The following is an 18,324-nucleotide window of genomic DNA, read 5'->3' on the forward strand; positions in this document are numbered from 1 at the left end:
TAAGTAAAAATGGGCATATTTTAAACATAGCTGCTAATGGTAATTAATTTAAAAACTGTGATTAATCTGATTAAAATTTGTAATCATTTGACAGCCCGAATATTATTATTATTATATCAACATAGCTTCATAACATTAGTGGTTTATTTCGTCTAAAAAATATATACAATATTGACAATGTCGTTTAGCGTCAATTTGTGAGGCAGTAACCATTTCAAAACGCTCCTGCATTGTTTTTTGACTTGTGACTTATCCAGTTATATTTTTGGCATATTGTACTTTTAAAAAAGTTATGTTATAATCACATGACTCATGAATCTCATCACATGACTGTCAGGTGACTCCACAATGTTTCCTGTAGACATCACTTCGTGATTTAATAAGTTAAAGTCAAGCACAAAGCCGGAACGGGCACATTTTTGGACACTCAAATATGTGAGTTCTTATGAAGTAATTATAAAGTGTTGCTACTATGAGCCACTCCTACTTTACTGTGATGAGATCTTTCACCAGCACATTATGATAATACACTGTGGCGACAGGGAAAAGCCGAACGTGACACAAAAAAAGAGTTAGCTTGATGGAAAACGATCAGAGTGAGACATCCTCTCTTTCGCTTCTCCTCCAATGACGCGCTAGTAGCTGTGCCGCTGCCGTCTTCTTCAGTCCGCCCGGTTGGCTGCTGGCTGTGCACCGCCTGACAGGAGAGAGGATATCCGGATAGAGCAGCACACGTCTGCAGCGGATCTGCACCTGTGCTGCGCACACCGACTGTGGATTTAGTGCGAGAGACACAAGTTGAGAGCGACACGAAGCTGCAACACCCAACACGGTAACCAAGCCCCCATATGTCATTTCAAGCTGGGTTATTAATACTCTTCCATTAAACGGACGGTTACATGAAAGAAGGTTAATTAACCTTCAGTCTGTGGTCATACTGCACTGTCAGCTCTACGGGTAGATATTACGATAGATAGGGGTGCATATTGTCTTATTGAAACTTAGACAAATGTTTCTCCTTGGGTAATTAGCCTGAAAAAAAAATCCCTGCATGTAGCTTTTCCTCTTTTGTGTGTGTGTTTGTGCGTGCATGTTCATGTTTCCCTGCAGGCAGCAGAAGCATCTGATCCCCAACAGATGTTGTGTGATGATGTGGTGAAATGCATATGTGCTGGGAGAGGAAAGAGCCCTTTAGGACAAATGTGATTGTCACAAGTGGTATTTAACTCTGAGCTCTCTCTCTCTCTCTCTCTCTCTCTCTATCTCACATGTATAGCACACACACACACACACACACACACACACAATATGTCCTTGTGTTTGCTGATGTTGCCACAGTGGTTGGCTGTGAGACATGGCTGTAGCAACCAGAGAGCTGAATAAGAATCACAGTGCTGCCATTGAATAGATGATTGCAATACGGTTTGTGTAGGTATCATGGGGTAGTTCTGTGGTTGACGGTGTGTATAATCCACAAACTATGTGTTTTTTAGCAGTATACACTTATTACGGTGCGACTACTTTTGCTGTCTTTGTGCCCACATACCGGAAAGCTCCCTCGTATATGTATAAAAACCTTCTTAAGCTGTGGACTATCCCCCAACACACAAGCCTAAATTATTAATAAAAAGTAATATGGCTGTATGCCCTGTCCCCTCAAGAAGGTCAAGCTAATTTAATTTAATTTAATTTTAATTGTATTTCATTGTATATACGTACATGTATTGTGCTTCTGTGGATGGTAGCTGTTTGTTTGCAACATGCATGTTAACTGTTTTTTTTTTTTTTGACAACAGTGGTGCCACAGAGGTTGATAGCTTAGAGAAAGTTGCAGCACGCGTGTAAAATACCCTTCGCCACCTCCATAAACACAAAATAGTGCAGTTAACCTCTTAATCCTCGGGGCATAAGGGGGCCAGCTTGCTTGAAAATGGCATACCTAAATAAATAACATCTACATGCTCTACATAGATGATCTTGGTGTCAAAGTAAAGGGTAGACATACATTACGTACGTATTTTATATTTTTATTCTACTAGGTGAGTAAAGTTAGCTGCTTGTTCAGTGAGTTTTTGCTGTCGAGGAATGATACTTTGATACTACGAGTTAGCTTCAAATGATGCCAAATTTGTCACATGAGTCTTTTTTTAACGTAAGGTAGGTAAGGGAACTTATACAAAATGAAAAGTAGCAGGGAAACACAGAACGTAACACCAGAAACACTTGAATAGGTGTACTAGTTATACGTTATACAATGCAAGCTATTTGAATCTGGGTGGGTGACGTAAATGAGAGATACTGCGTGGAAACACCAACACCTCCTCACTTTGCGGTACAGTTTCATTTCCTGTTTATAGTCGTCATCTCCTTTCCTCTTTATCTAACTGGTATCCTTCTGTAGTGCCGTCGCAACAAATAAGCAAATGGTGTGAAATCTAAGGAAAGCCCAAACTAAAGTCCAACTTGTCACGCGGAACATGAGATAAAGGTTTGTTATACTCGGGGATGTAAGGCGTCTCCTTCAATACTTCTAATCTAATATCACGCTTCAGGAAGAATCACTCTGAGTCACATGCAGCATTTTGGCACTTTTGCATTATACTACTTGGATTGCATATTGCAGCATTTGTCTTATTTTGCACATTTGTGAAATGCATCTCGTGGTATGACAGTAAAATTAGCATCATGTGTTCGTTTATTAGGTTGAGGGAGGAGCTGCTGCCTATATCGTTATCGGTTGATATATCGTGCTGGACAATATCGGATATCAGCTATCGATAAGAAAGCTAAAATTGCCTGAAATCAGTACAGTTGGACCTTTTCTGAGAATGCTCAGTGACCTTTTCGTTGGTTTAATATCACATTAGCCAAAGACATTTAAAGGCTCTGAAAAGTTTTTTGCACTTTGTGTGTTAAACAGTTTCCAAATGGAAGCTGTTTTGGTTACCTAAGCAAAACATCCTCATATTCCACTTCAGGTCTAAAGTGGGCTGGTTATTTCCCGTGAAATGTTTTTATGGGTGATAAGTCCATGCAGCAAAGACTACTTTTGACAGACTGGCCCAAACAACTTATTTTTAGGCACACATCAAAAATGAACTGAACTCACACTTCGACACTGACAGGGAAATGTAATCATTCCTGATATTCAGGTATAATTATTGATCTACTAACACTAATACTAATACTAATACTAACTGTAATCACAGTTCGGTCTGTACTTCGGTTTTAAGGTGATCGTCATGTTTGATACAGTAAGGAAAGAAAATGTAAAACATAAAACGTATTAGCTTTTGTGTAAACAGCTTTAATGATTTTTAAAAAGAAACAACGTGCAAGCTGCTGGCAAGTAAATCTGTGAAAAAATCATATTCTCCCCAAAAAAAAAATAAATTAGTAAGTTAAAGGTCCTTATTGCCTGAAGTGCACCATTAAAAGTTTCAGATTCTCGCCCCCGTACAAGCGTTCCGAAAACAGGAGACTGTAACGCCAGCACGTTTTGATCTCTGTTTTCTCCACTTCTTCCACTATTATAAGCTGAAGTATATCTGTGCTGCCTCTAAGTTGAATTAATAAACAGCATAGGTTAGGTAAGGGTTAAAAAAAGTACCATTTTAATACAGTAACATTTTGGTGGTAATTGAGTGGAATTTTAAGCTTATGATGCAGTTGGGCACACAAGCTGAATGATGAGGAGCACACTAGACACGTTTTGTTGCGGAATACTTTCTGATAGGCTTCCGGAGGATGTCAGTAAGTAATGTGCAACTGTAAGTATCTGATGCTTGCGCATGTCGAGAAGTATTGTGTTTTAGATTTTTGACTCTTAGGAGACTTTGGCTTTGCGGACACAGGATAGGTGGCGTAGCACGATGACGCAGCCACACAAAAGCTCCCTGTCATTTCACGCAGATTTCAAATTGCATATGAGTCTTTAAATGGTGAAAATTGGTCAAGTAAAACCACATTTTTGGTCAATAATGTTCACTATGATTTTGTGAACCATGTGCAACCATGTCATTTTGACAGCCAAAAATAACAAATGCATGCTTAACAATACCGTTTTAAATGAATTTATAACCCACAATGCATACTGGGAAGCCCACGTGTACTGTCACTTTCCCCAACAGGAAGTTACCCAGCATGCCTTGCAGGCTATAAATTAGTTAAATAGTGTTGCTATGGCTTTATTTCTATACTCGCATAGTCTGTGTGGTGCAGTTAAATAGTGTGTTCCACATGTGTTACTTGTTTGTTTTGGTTGCACTTAGGTACTTAGGGACTGTAGTTGTTTGGGTTGATAAACTCCTGTTGGTTTGCGATGCGCGTAATGAGATGAGTGTAAATATCAGGCTGATTCACTGCATATAAAGAACACCTCATCAAGCAAGTTGATGTTTGCCTCCGACGACTTTCTGTGCAATTCAATTTAGCAATTTAGGGCAAATGAGATGGGTTTTCTACTAGCGTAATTATAGAGATTCCAGCATCATTCCAGAGCACAAAATAGCCACAAAAAAAAGGATCAGAAGTCTGCCAATTTGCAAGGTGAGTGCTGAATCCTGAATATGCAGGAAATCACTGTGCAATGATTGTAAATATATGTATTTAGATTTTATCATGAAGTCTTAAACGCTACCAACATTTGCCTGCCACAAAAGTGCTAAAAATCCGTCAGACTGTGAGGTTATCCCATTCAGACCTTTAAAAATGTCACCCCCCAGATTTTAGCCTGAATTTAGGCCTGGCCTTCTTCCAAAACTTTGTTCATCTGGTGAAGCGATTATATTGTTGATTTGGATGATTTGGGTCTCCCTATTGAAAGGTCAAATTTCCCATCTTCAGATATCTAGCAGATGGTTGAAGGTTTTGCGCCAAAGTGGAACTTTTCTTAATTCCCTCCAGCTTGACGAAAGGCCTGGCTCCAGCTGAAAAAAAAAATAGTAAAAATATATTACGGTATACTGCAACCACCGTGGTTAGTACTTTCGTTTTTTTTTTTTTTTAAAGTTGTCCAGTGTTTTGTTTGCCAGATATGTTTTGTAATTATAGCCAAAAAGTTCATTCTGAACACAGCTGCAGCCCTAATTACGAGTCCGAATTATGACGTTTTGCAGAGCACGCTTTGTGTTCATATTGTAGCGTTCCGACACTGGTACTTTTTAGAAGATCCAAATTTGGCCCAGGCCAAGGCGCCGGCCGCCAACCAACACCCAACACACAATGCACCGTTTGTCTCCACTGGTGGTGGGTCTATGGGGAGAGATCCCGTCTGCCTCTTATGAGCTGGGCCCTGTTGGGCTCCACGGGTGAAGGCCCGACCACCAGCCCCTCCGGCTTTCTTTTAGAGTCTTCCAACTCACTCTTTGTCTGGCCTGTCACCTTGGACCTGTTTGCCTTGGGAGACCCTACCAGGGGCGTATAGCCCCAGACAACAGGGCACTCAAAACCCTCTACCAAGATAAGGTAGTGATTCGTGGAGGAGTGAGATCACGGATAAAATAGGCCGAGATGAGTTTTGTTTTTAGGGTGGCTGGACTCACCCTAAGAGATGGGGTAAGGAGTTCAGTCATCCAGGAGGAGCTCACATCGATAACAGCCAGTTCAGGAGGCTCGGGCATCCAATCTGGACGCCTTCCTGGTGAGGTGTTTCAGGCATGCCCAGCTGGGACGTGGCTCCGAGGCAGACCGAGGTCACGGTGGAGGGATTATGTCTCGCAGCTGGCCTGGGAATGCCTCCGTGTTCTCCCGATGGAGCTGGAAGAGATGGCCGGAGATTGGGAATTCTGGGCTGCTCTACTGGACTGCTACGCCTGTAACCCGGACCCCAATAAACAGAATAAAAGTAGAAGAAAACAAATGCATGGATGGACAGAAATTTAAACAAAAGTGAATGAAACTGTAATAAAAAGAGAATAAGTCCTTACTTTTATCCCTGTGATTCTCTTGAAGCCTTTCCACATTTTTAAAATATAGCCCCAGCGTGAGACACACAGGGTAGGCTGTGTTCTTCCGCTGGCACGCATTCTCAAGCAAATCTCATGTTTACAGATCAAAAATGTAATTTTTAATAAACTTATCGCAGCACGTTCGTAACACAAGTGAGTACACCTCACAGCGAACGTGTCCTAGTGAGCCCTAATGTGACATTTAACCCTCATGAGGACTTGAGTAATAGACAATGAATGGATGAAAAACTAAGTCTGTACTGCTATACAAGCTGTACACAAGTTTCATTTCTATAGTATTGTCCCTTGAAAGGATGTACTGTAATAAATATGGTTGCTGAAATGTGAGGGGTGTACTTTTTACTACTACTTTTTAGAGCTACTTTATACGCTGTCCTTGAAGCTCCATAAAGCACTGCTAGTTTGGTAAGGGATAAAAGCTAGCGTTGCTTTGAATTCCCAGACATCAGTCACATATTTTTAGATCAGCATGAGCTATTTACAGATCAGTCATTACCTCTGATGTGCATCACAAATAAACAGCCACAAATCTGCTTCGACATCTGCGAGAGATGACGCTTGAGTCATTTATATTGGGGGCGGGTGCCTGTAGCACCGTCTGGTTGCTTTAATTTTCACACGCTATTATTTTGAGTCGATTTACCAGCGGTGGCAAACTCTAGATTCTTTAATTATCTGTAGTACCACAAGGTTTTGTTTTGTGGCAGCGTAGGTTAACATATTACTGTAAGCTGTCTAATGTGATGGCGACTCATCTAGACGAGGAGTGCAAAAAACCCACGTTTATTTATTTATTTATTTGCGTCAACTGCCTTGGGGAGTGGTTGTCTGGATACAGGGTCTCTTGTGCGCTCATGCTCACAAAATACACAGACACACACACACACACACACACACACACATGCAAAAGTATGATTTGACAGGTGCGGAGTACTTTCTGCACCAGTGATGCTACAGCATTTGAATTTTCCTCAAAGATTTGGATGTGTTTTATGATGCAATGCTTTTCTGCATAATGCAAAAAGAAGAGCACAGTATATTTCTTATGTTCCAGATTACGGATTGGCATAATAATGGATTGCTTGAATAATTTATTGTTAAAGATTTAGGCGTTTGTGCGATTGATTGTTGATTAATTCATTATTTGTTCATTAACTCGTACTGCGCTGTTCATTTTCAGATTCAGAGGACTTCTGCTTTAGGAAACTCCTCCGGGCAGCCTTAACCCTCTTAATACGGCACTGACATTGTGAAAGGCATTTGAGAAAAGTCAGAGAGCCATTTTCCAATCAAACTGAAATAACACGTAAGCAATACAAGTTAATAGAAATTCTACTGTCATTGGTGTTTTCTCAGTAAAATACATTTTTAATACTGCAACACTAGGGAATAATGGTATAAATTACCATGCAAAGGGCCCCCTGATTCAGGGCCCCTGTGAAACTTTAGCATGGAGGCTGAGAACACACCCTCTGGTTTGCCAATAGAATAGAATCCAGAGGCGCTCTCCCCAATATGAACGTGCTTTACAAAGGCGCGTCAACCATGACATCCCTTCAGCATCCAGAGCCGTGATGAACTTTGGGTGGGTCCCATCTTCCCCCGGAGCCCCAGAACCCCGGAATGGAGGCGCTTTCTTAACCACCTCAGTGACTACAGACTGGTGGCAAGCCCATTCCCCAAAGGGGGCCCACATTGCCTCTTTGGCCTCTTGGTTGCAGGCCGGGCCACCAGATGCTTGCCATCAAGCCCCACGTCCATGCCTGACTCTGGTGCCTGCGTCCAGGCACACAAGGTTTGATTTTGTTTTTATTATAGGGGGCCTTTTGAGCCGTTATTTGTCACTGAGGACCTGTTTACCCTGGGTGGCCCTATATAAAGCCTGTGGCCTTGTATTTTTTTTGGTACCAAAATCTCCAGTATTGCCCAACCCTGATATACTACGCTATGATTAGTAGTTAATAATACTTATTTTTTCAATCACATCTTGCTGACTCGGATAGGAAGAATTGGTTGTTCGCACTTTCATTGCACTTCACGTCTACATTTAAACTACAGCTCATAAAATCTCTAACCTGAGTGTTGAAAATGTGGAAAAAAAAACAGTTTTAAATCTGATATAACCAATGAAATTACTTATCTATACTAGGGATGTCCGATAATATCGGTCATTGATAATTATCAGCCCTATATTGGCATAAAAATGTCAACATTGTTTTTTTTGCCTACAATAAAAGCTGAAAAAAGCTTTTAAGCACCAACGTGGAAAAATTGCAACATTGCAGAATCATGGTGTTGAACCTGTACTGCTCTCAAACCTGTGAGGAAGAAGTAACTCTTCATTTAGCAAGCAGACTAACGGAGCTCAGAATGAACCGACCAGCACCATAGAAATCGCGGGGGGGGTTACCATTCCACACACCATTCTTACTCACGGTGTCTTTAAAGAAAGAGTATTGTTACTTTAGAACAATTTTACTCAAGAAAAATATATGTGATGTTACACATATCGGTATTTGTAGCGGTTGATATCGGAATCGGAAATTGAGAGTTCGGGCAATCAGCAAATCGGTTATCAGCAAAAAAGCCAATATCGAACATCCCTAATTGTGACCAAAACGTGTAGCACGCATTAGATTGATATCGACCAAAATCTTTTGAAAGTCTTGGAGCAAAGGTCCTAACAAAAAGTTTTGTAGAGCCAAGCTGGCTTATCACACCAGCAGTTTTTTTTCCTTTTTGGTGGTCATTGCCATCCATCACATTCCAAAGGTTCAGGTAAACCCCAGGACACACAGGGAAAGATGCTAACCTATTATTTGGAGCATGCTGGTGTTTGAGAGAGGAGGTGTGCATTTGCAATAGGGATAACTGAATAAGTGAAAAAAATGGGCTCATCTTAGAATGATTTTTTGTGAGGTTTATGCCAATTTCCAGTTTGGCGCCAAAATAGAATCCCACAAAGCTTGATACCACGGGGAGTTCTGCCAAAACTGGGAGGACACACACTGATTAATGGACTGCCTTGACTGTGATAAGAGGCAGAATGCTGCATGTGTGGGGCATAGTTAAGTCTATATTTCTACAGGAGCTATCATTGGGAGTGAATAATATGCCGGGCTTATGCATGAAATGAATCTGTGTTGATTGGGATTGGTCTGCTTTTGTTTGATTAAATTTTTCATTCATCGAGCGTCCTAAGGACGATCTTTTAGGGAAGACCAATAATGCATGAATTTATGAATTTTCAGTTCCAAACCACAAGGAAAATGACACTACATGCTAAAAAAAGCTGTAGCTTAAACCACTACCTTCTACTGTATAACCGAATACAGCTGGACATTTTTTAGAAAAACAAACCACAGATTAACCACAAGACAAACTACCTTTTTATGGAAAATGTATCTAACATGTTAGAAAAAAAAAGTCAAGTCCTTTTTAAAATAATACTCCACCCACCTACAGAGTATAAGAGTCTTAACAAAGTACTCAAAAGGTAACTCACAGGTAGTCTTCTTTAGGGTAGGACATCTTTTCAATTCGAAGGATCCCGGATTCAATTCCTAACAATTCTCGATTCCATTCTTTTAAGAAGAATAAAAGTTTGTATAGTTGAAATGAGGGTTCTTTTTGGATGAAAGGTCTGAAACTTTCCATGATTTTTTATTATTATATGAATTTTACTATTCATTTCTCCCTGCTATTTTCAAGTAGTATATCAATATCAATATCAATCCATTGAACTTGAATATAAACGTCTTTCCACACCAGTACACTTTCTTTATTTCTTTATTTTTGAAAATCTCATGTGTGAGTGCTTATGCAAGTGCCGCTTGGGCTTTGGCAGTGAGCGCAGACTGTTATGCACGCCAGAAAGCGCTCCCTGGAAGGCGAGGAAGTTTAGTGGGTAACTGGGCTTCATGCAGCCCGGAAGTGGTGTGAGCAGCTCCGCCAGAATAGCGAGGTGTTCCGCCTGGAGCACGCCCAGAAGGATCCATGGAAGGTGAGAAAGTGCAGTTGGGAGAAGGGGCTTCATGCAGCCCGGATATGGTGCGTAGAGCCCTGTCAAAAACGGTGTGCAAAGTTCCATTACACACGCCCAGCGAGGTTCCGTGGAAGCTGCGGAAGTTTTGCAGGGGAAGGGGCTTCATGCAGCCTGGGAATATTGTGTGGAACCCGGCCATAATGGCAAGGTGTTCCGAAATTTAAAAGTCCAGCTTCCCATCAATGCTTGAATCGATGCCCAACCCCAGTCTCCAGGGTGACATCTGCAAAGTACCAGACTTCCAATTCCTTCTACATGAGGTCAAACTAAAGTCAACAAGACACCTGGTAGAGATAACTTGCTTGCAACTGATTGCCCAGCTATTTTATGAGGTTTCACGGGATACTTCAAATAAGGTCTACAGGATTGAGTTTAATGACTGAATGACACTGGAAACTGCATGTTTCACATTACAGTTATCGCCAAAGAGGGAACATTTTTTCCACATATCCCCCTTTTATGAACTGCCATAAAATTAGACACAAAAATGTTTTCCTTCATATGAAAAATGTAAAGAACTCTTTAGCTTTGGCTTAACTCGTCCTCCGCTTTTGATGCTTTCTGTTCATGTAGGTCATATCCTTCCAACTCAAAATTAATTTCTTTCTCAGCATTAGATAGATAGATACTTTATTTATCTCCAAGAGAAATTCATGCATTAATAAAAACATACATTAATCCAGGTTTCTCAGATTGCTTTAAATGGTTGGCTAAATTTTTCCCATATTGCTTAATGCGTCTGTGTAGGCTCTCAGTCGTACAGGAGTTGTCCATCGAGGGAAAGGCTTCTTGAAACGTCATCTGTACTTCTGTGAAGAAGGTGTTGGACGTTTCGCTCCTCATCCGAAGAGCTTCGTCAGCGAACTAATAAGTGCTGGTAGCCTAGGCCTTAAATACAGTACGAGTGGGCGGAATTGGTGTGCCAACACCCTCCTCCTATTGGTTCCTTACACTAAACCTGGGCGGAGTAGTGGTATAATCCTCTCCTGCTATTAACACCTCCGATAAAAGGGAAGTGTCGCTCCCTGAGTTGGGTATGAACGACTCTGATACTGGCTCGTTAGCATCTATTGTTCTGGCTTGGCCCTGGCTTCCCTTATGTAGCGGGGGTCTCCGAAAAACTCCAGAGGATCTTATGGCAACACAAAATTCCTACCTATTTCAAACCAGTAAATACCCTGAGACAAAAATTAGTGCCCACTCGTACTGTATTTAAGGCCTAGGCTACCAGCACTTATTAGTTCGCTGACGAAGCTCTTCGGATGAGGAGCGAAACGTCCGACACCTTCTTCACAGAAGTACAGATGACGTCTCAAGAAGCCTTTCCCTCATATTGCTTAATGTTGACATTACTGCACTGTCATGTTGTGTTGTTGTTCTTGAATGGAGAAAAATGAGTTCATCACTGTGCCATTCTATATTTGTGTGTGCGTTTCATTTGCTTTACAAGCCAAATGATATTCTTTAATATTTTGTACAGTTTTTTGATGTGTTTGATGGCAAATACATCGTCTTTTCCAGTCCGCCGTTTAACTTGAGGAATTTTTTGAAGTTGGTGATGCAAGTATGTTGAATTTGCTCCTGCTTCTTTAAGTCTCATGGATCAGGTGGTAGCGTGGTCATCACCTAACCTGAGGGTTGTGGGTTCTATCCTCAGTCCCGCCTTCCGACCATCTTCAAGTATCCTTGGCCAAGATTCTAAACCCCTCTTGCTGAATAAAGTGGATAACGTGATTCGAACACAGCACTTACAGTATTTTGAAGGTAGAAAAGCACAATACAAGGACATTTACCATTTGGCTTGTCTTCATTGCGTTTCGGCAGATTGTTTCGTCCTGCTTACTTCTCTGTCTCAACAGCACTGTTTTATATTTCCTCTTGGTGCGGTATTGTTAATTCGTCCATGCATGATTCAGTGTTGCATCCACTTCCACCTCCTATGAGGCCCCCTTTACTCCCGGGGGAAGGGTTTAGTAGGAGCCCAGTCTCATTCACATCGTTTATGCGTGTGCTTTCCTCTAACTCATCCACTGTACTTATTCTTTGCTCCTCAATGGCCTGTTTAAGTCCTCAAATGCTGTCATATTCATCGATAGATTCCTGTAGATGTTTTTATTCTTTGCCAATCCCTTGTAATCATGTCATCCTGTAGAGCCTAGGTTCCCAAAGTGGGGTACGTGTACCCCCAGGGGTACGCCAATTGTCATAGGAGGCACCTGAATTAAAAAAGAGAAACAATTAGCGCCGAACACAACTATGAGTGTGCCTGAACGCCTCATAGCAGAATGCACAGTCAGAGCAGAAAGAAGGAAGGAGACAAAGCACAAAGTTCTTCATTGCTCTGTGTGTCATATGAACAAATAAGTAAGTTTGATGATTATGTTGCGCAATAAGAGTGTTTAATCTTGAAGGTTTAATTGATATTGGTGTTCGAGTCCAAAAAAGTGCCGGTCATGGTGAGAGAAAATGAGGCTTTATCACTGCCTTTATGTATTTTTGTACCCTGGATACTGCTTTATCATGTTTGTTCAACTTTCCCTTTCAATTTGGTATCAAATTAATATGCAGACTTATATCATAGCGATTGCGAGTGGACAAAAGTAAAGCTTCAGAGTTCAACCATTCAAAGGAAGGATCCCAACATCCAGCTGAAATAAAAGATATATGTTATCAATTTGTCAGTGCTCATGTAACACTTAGTGAAAATTTTACTACGCAAAATACAAATGTTTAATGACTTACTTATTATAAAATTAATTAATCATGTTCAATATTTCAAGTTAATGAAGATTTTAAAAAGTTTTGTGTTTTTTAAGTGTGCAGAAGTAGGGGTTACATAGCTTCAAGTCAAATGTCTGAAGGGGTACAAAATTGTGAAAACTTTGAAAACCACTGTAGAGTTTTCAGAGTTTTCAGATATCTGTCTGATATCAGCAAAAAAAAAAAAAAAAATCAATAGTGGATTATATTGGCCTTCCAGATCTTCTTTTAGGGCAGCAACCGGATAAAACCCATTTGATCACAACCCACAGTGTTTGTAAACGTTCTGAAAAAGGACTAAGGAGAAGGAGTGATCAGCTGCGTGGCACTCAAAAGACGTTGCAGCTGAGTGCAAAACTTGTCATGCACAAGTTTCCCGTGGTGGTAAAAAACTGAGGAAGTTTAATGACGAACACGCAAGAAACTACCACGGGACTGCAAAAAGTCCTTTGTGTTGATATCAAATCAATATCTGTATCGGCCGATATCCAAGACTGCATTGTTGATATTGTATCGTAAGTGAAAAGGTTGTATGGGAACACCCCTATGCAAAGGACCACAACATACCGCCTCCTGTTTTGGTCCTCTCTGTTGAGGTTGTGGCCCTTCATTTTTTTGGCTGATTAGACAAAGACCCAGTTAAGATATCCACAGATAGCGAGAGCCTCTCTGATTTGGTATCCCACACCAGTCCAGCCGCCTTGATTTACCCTTTGCGGATCACCATGACCTGGATAACTGAGAATTTACACGGATAAATTAAAGATCTCCAAATCCATCACCAGGGCTGAGTCCTTCTCCAGACTCTTTATGGATTTCCTATGTCATTATTGCTATGGTCTGTGCAGAAAGTGACACGTGGTGAATAATGACCTCAGCAGAGTAATTTCTCTTCTCAGTTGGATTTTGCTGAAAGTAACAATGCTGAAAGCAGCGTCCCAAACATAATATACCTGCTTCTGACAAGCAATAAGATTTATACCATAGCAAATGGAAAGCTGAAGGAGGAAAGTTGTAGCTCTGAAAAGCTTGTCTTTCTTCCCAAAAATTCCACGTTAACTTAACATGAGAATCTGCCTGCTGGATCCTGTTATTAGAGGCGGCAATCGCACAGGAGGAATAGCATAGACGGTAAACTGGGTAAATATACAGTATATAGAGTAAGAGAGGCAGTACTTGTAAAGTAAAACAGAACAAATCATCTAAAGAATAACTGCAGTGACAGCAATGCTTAAGTCGAGTGAACAATGAACATTAAAATAGTGCAGAAATATAGACTTTGTGCTTCTGTGTGCAACGTATATGTGCAGTGGTAAAAGATGTACCAGTGAGGTATGTGCAAATAGAAAATGTGCAAACGGCAGTGGTAATAAATCCATTTGGCAGTTAGAGCTGAGGTAGTTGTCTGTGTGCAGGTTTATCTGTTTAAGTCTGATGGCGGAGAGGAAGAAGGTGTTCCTCAGTGTGGAAGTCATTGCTTACATGCAGTTCACACTTCTGGACTTGCGGCCTGAGGGTAACGGTGTGAACAGCTTGTGCTGGTGGTGGGTGGGGTCTTTGAGGATGGAGGCAACTCTCTTGTGGACTCTACACTGGTAGATGGCCTGAACAGAGGGCAGTGGAGTCCTGGTGAGGACTCAGCCTTCGCAGGCGTTGAGTGGAGCTGCTGAACCACACTGTGATGCAGCTGGTCGACATGCCAGACTACCTCAGTCTCCTCAGGAAGTACAGCCACCGTTGAGCCATCTTTGCCAGCTGGCTGGTGTTATGTGTCCAGCTGAGGTCCTCAATGATGTGGACACCCATATACTTGAAGCTGCTCAACCTCTCCACTTCAAGATCCCAGACGAACAGCGGCTGATGAGTTCTCCTCTCCTTCCTCATATCCAGTATAATCTCCCTGGTCTTGGACGTGCGGAGGGTGAGATTGGTGTTTTAACACCATGTCACCAGACTGGCCACCTCCCTCCTATTTGCTGCTTTATCCCCAACAGTGTGTATAGGATGGCTCTGAGCACACAGCCCTGTGGTGTTCCAATGTTTGTTGCGGTTGTGGCTGAAGTTCTGTTTCCAACGCTAAAAGACTGTGGCCTGACAGTCAGGATCTGTGGGGTGAAGTCCACATGCAGATACCTGCAGTTTGTGGGGGTGACCATGTTAAAAGCAGTGTCTTTGTTTTCCTGGTGCCATCAGAGATGGCATCTGAGGTGCACCTCTTGGGCCGCCGGTAGGCATATTGCAGAAGATCCTGAGTATTTGTTGCCTCAAATGTGCCCAGCACTACTCTCTCGAAGCACTTCACATGTATTCGTTCATTCAAGTCCGGGTGTTTGAACCTCCTTTCTGTACTCATGTCGGAGGTCTCAAAGCAGGTGTAGAATGTCTTGAGGTCATCCAGCAGGCGGTCTGAAGGGAGGATGGCTCATCCGGTTTCAATTAATGCATATGTTGTTGTCCAGTCCGTGTTAAAAATCTGATTTTCAGTGCCGACTTTTCTTGCTTTAGAGTTGATAGCGCCATTTGTTTACGTGAGTCATCTTCTAATCCATGGACTGCTGCTTAATTGTGATACATACGCCTTGCTGTTACTCCCTGCAGAGCGGTGGAAGCACGGCATGAATGATCAGTCTGGTTTGATTGAACGGTGTCATTATATGGGTGACGCTTTGCAGGCTGGAAGTTGCCTGCAGGCTGCCAGTTGAATATCCCCGAATTAAAGTATTCCTGTACCCCGCCTGTCGCCCGAAGTCAGCTGGGATAGGCTCCAGCATGCCCCCGCGACCCTAATGAGGATGAAGCGGTATAGAAAATGGATGGATGGATGAAACGTGTAACGGTGGCCTAAGGGTTTTGCACAGTACGACTGTATTAGGCATGGGCCAGGTATACCATGATATGGGAAAACATCACGGTTTCAAATTTCACACCATACCGTCCCCCCATGTGGAAATACTTTGTCACGTTCTGTGTTTTTCCTCGTAGTCGGATCTGGGCTTCGATGTGTTGAAACCACGGGCGTGAGCTGTGTTGCCAAAGGTCGGGCAACAATACGGCATAGATAGCACAGATGTTAGCTGCCTTGTTAGCATCGAATGCTGTTGTCACCAAAGTCAGTGGACATATTCCTCATGTCCAGGGTCACCAAAGAGTGTGGATTTGATTTAGAACGAGATAGGAGTCAAGGATAAGTGGCGTGAAGTGTTGTCTTTTTTCTTTTTTTTTATATTTTATTTTGTGACCTTCTTGAGTCACTTGATTGCATTTATTTGCATTTTCCTTAGTTTAGTTTAGTTTTTTTAATTAAAAATGGTGTTGTGATTTGAGTTGCAGTGTTAGTCACAGTAGACTGCATTAACAACTGCATTTGATTTATTTTGAAAGAATTCAGGTATTTTTTTTGTTTATTATAAATACAGATGTTCCACATAAATACATGTTCCACTTTCATTATATTCTATTATACAGTAGGGATGTCCCTACTGCTGATCCACTGTATTTGTGAAGATCGGATAATATTGTCTTCCGCCACGAGATCGAACCGATCCGGGTGCCGTATCACGTTCGTAACTCTGAGCCACACTCCAACATGGCAGGTGCAGTAAAGCGCCTCAAAGCTGGTTGCCACTCGACTAGAAGAAGAAAACGCAGCACCAACATACAGACATGTCCGCAGTGCACCGGGGTGAAGTTAGTTTCACGTTGGATATTCGGCTCTGTAGCTAAGCGGTAGTTCCCTCTCACTGTGCTCGGACTGCTGCGTTATGCTAGCACAGGAAGTGCTGCTCTAACCACTGGTTGCTGAAATAGGGACCGCACAAACACTACTAAACATGTCGAAACGACGGAGAAAAACCTTGGAAACTCCTTTGTTACGGAGCGGGAATGGAAGCTAGCAGGGTTCGCTTAGTTTAGCTAGTGCAGCTGTGTGTATCAGGCTGGATGAGTATACAGTATCTTCACCGTGTTGTGTTTTACTGCCTTAATGTGAGGACCATTTTACATTTCCCACTGACGGCGTGCAGGTTGTGAGTGAAAAAAGACGAGAGGCAACTTTATTCTTGCATCCGGCGCGTATCAACCGTCAATTGCCATTCTCACCACACACAACACATTCCGGCCTTCAAAATAAGAGCGATCTTTGTCACATTTGTCCAATTGTGTCAACGAAATAAGGTTGTAGCTTACATTAGCTTATATTAATAACGCAATTGGAAATACACCTGTTACTCCATCTCCCTTAATTGTTGAAGATCCCATTAGAAAAGTTAGCTAAGCTACATCCATTTCTCAATTACCGGACAAAATGCGCCAGTGATGTATTGCATCAATAAATGTAAGGATTTTTGCATTTTATTAACTAACCCAAATAGCACACATTTTATGCTGGTGAAATAAGTGGAAAAGATACAAAAAAAAAAAATTGAATTGTAAAAAATGTAAACCAAAAAAAAAACAGAATTTGGGGAAAAAAATAAAACGGATTTCAGAGAGAGTTTGTTAAAAAAAAATGTCATATATTCTAAATCACACCACAAATTGATCTATAACCATGTCAAATGATTAGTCCTACCCGAAAAGTAGTTTGCATGCCCATTTTTTCCAATTGTATCTTTTATTGGATGGACTTTTATTGGATCTTTTATTGGATTAGGGACCGTACTCACAGAGGTTTGTTACAAAAGCCAAACTATATTGTTGGTCCTGCTGTGGAATCAAAAAAGTACATTCAGAAATACTTTGGTTGAATTATTTTTAATGCTTTGAAGAGCTATTTTCATAACCATATTCAATTCCACAAATTCATCTTTGTAACAAAAGCATTTTATTATTAAGAAAACAAACAAAAAAAAACGATCGGTATCGGATCGAATTGGGTTGGCAAGACTATTAAAGAAATCAGATCGGATCGGAAGCCAATAAATGTGGATGGGGACATCCCTATTATACAGTATTGTTTAAAATGACTGTTTTGACTTGACTTATCTGCTTTTCTCATCAATAAAGATATTTCAAGATAACATTTTAGAGCTGTAATAATAACACCGTGAAACTGTGATATTTTTGCCGTCAGAATCTCATACTGGCCCATGCGTATATTGTGTATATATATAATTTAGTTAAATGCCCGTCCCTATATTTAACTTTCTAGTGAGACAAAAAAATTATATTTTGATTATCAGGCATTTTAAAATAAATTTTACATATAATATTGAGCTTTTATGCTTGACTTCTTGTCAATACAAAACTGCAGTAGTCCATTAATATCATGTAATAATGTCAGCTAATATATGATTAATACCATCTGCAGTAGTAGTGGAAGTGTGCTTACAGGAGGGAAGATAATCAGCAGGGCACTTTAGGCTCTGATTAGGTTGTGGTAAGTCACACAAATGTTCTTTAATCACCTGACTGGCCATGTCCGTCCTGATCGCGTTAGCGGGTGTATTATTTACTGTGTCCAAATTCAGGGTCTGCATCCTTTGCTGCGAGCATTTCAAAGGTGTTGGCTTCATCAGGTTGCATGTTCTCCTCGTTCTTGCATGGGTTTCC

At 41.2% G+C, this 18,324-nt stretch overlaps 1 protein-coding gene across 4 annotated transcripts in view; it reads left to right on the forward strand.

Moving 5' to 3' along the window:
• Positions 1–642: 642 nt before the first annotated feature.
• LOC129170770 (junction plakoglobin-like) overlaps positions 643–18,324 on the forward strand; it is a 116,640-nt gene continuing 98,958 nt past the window's right edge. For 3 of the 4 annotated variants that reach the window (XM_054758737.1, XM_054758739.1, XM_054758740.1), the window contains exon 1: positions 643–832. The gene's annotated coding sequence lies outside the window, so the exon portion shown is untranslated. Of the gene's footprint in view, positions 833–5,208; positions 5,221–18,324 lie in introns of those variants that run through there. The other variant, XM_054758738.1, reaches the window with a different exon arrangement.

This window comes from Dunckerocampus dactyliophorus, chromosome 18 (assembly GCF_027744805.1).
Source record: "Dunckerocampus dactyliophorus isolate RoL2022-P2 chromosome 18, RoL_Ddac_1.1, whole genome shotgun sequence".
In the NCBI taxonomy this organism is placed as follows: Eukaryota; Metazoa; Chordata; class Actinopteri; order Syngnathiformes; family Syngnathidae; genus Dunckerocampus; species Dunckerocampus dactyliophorus.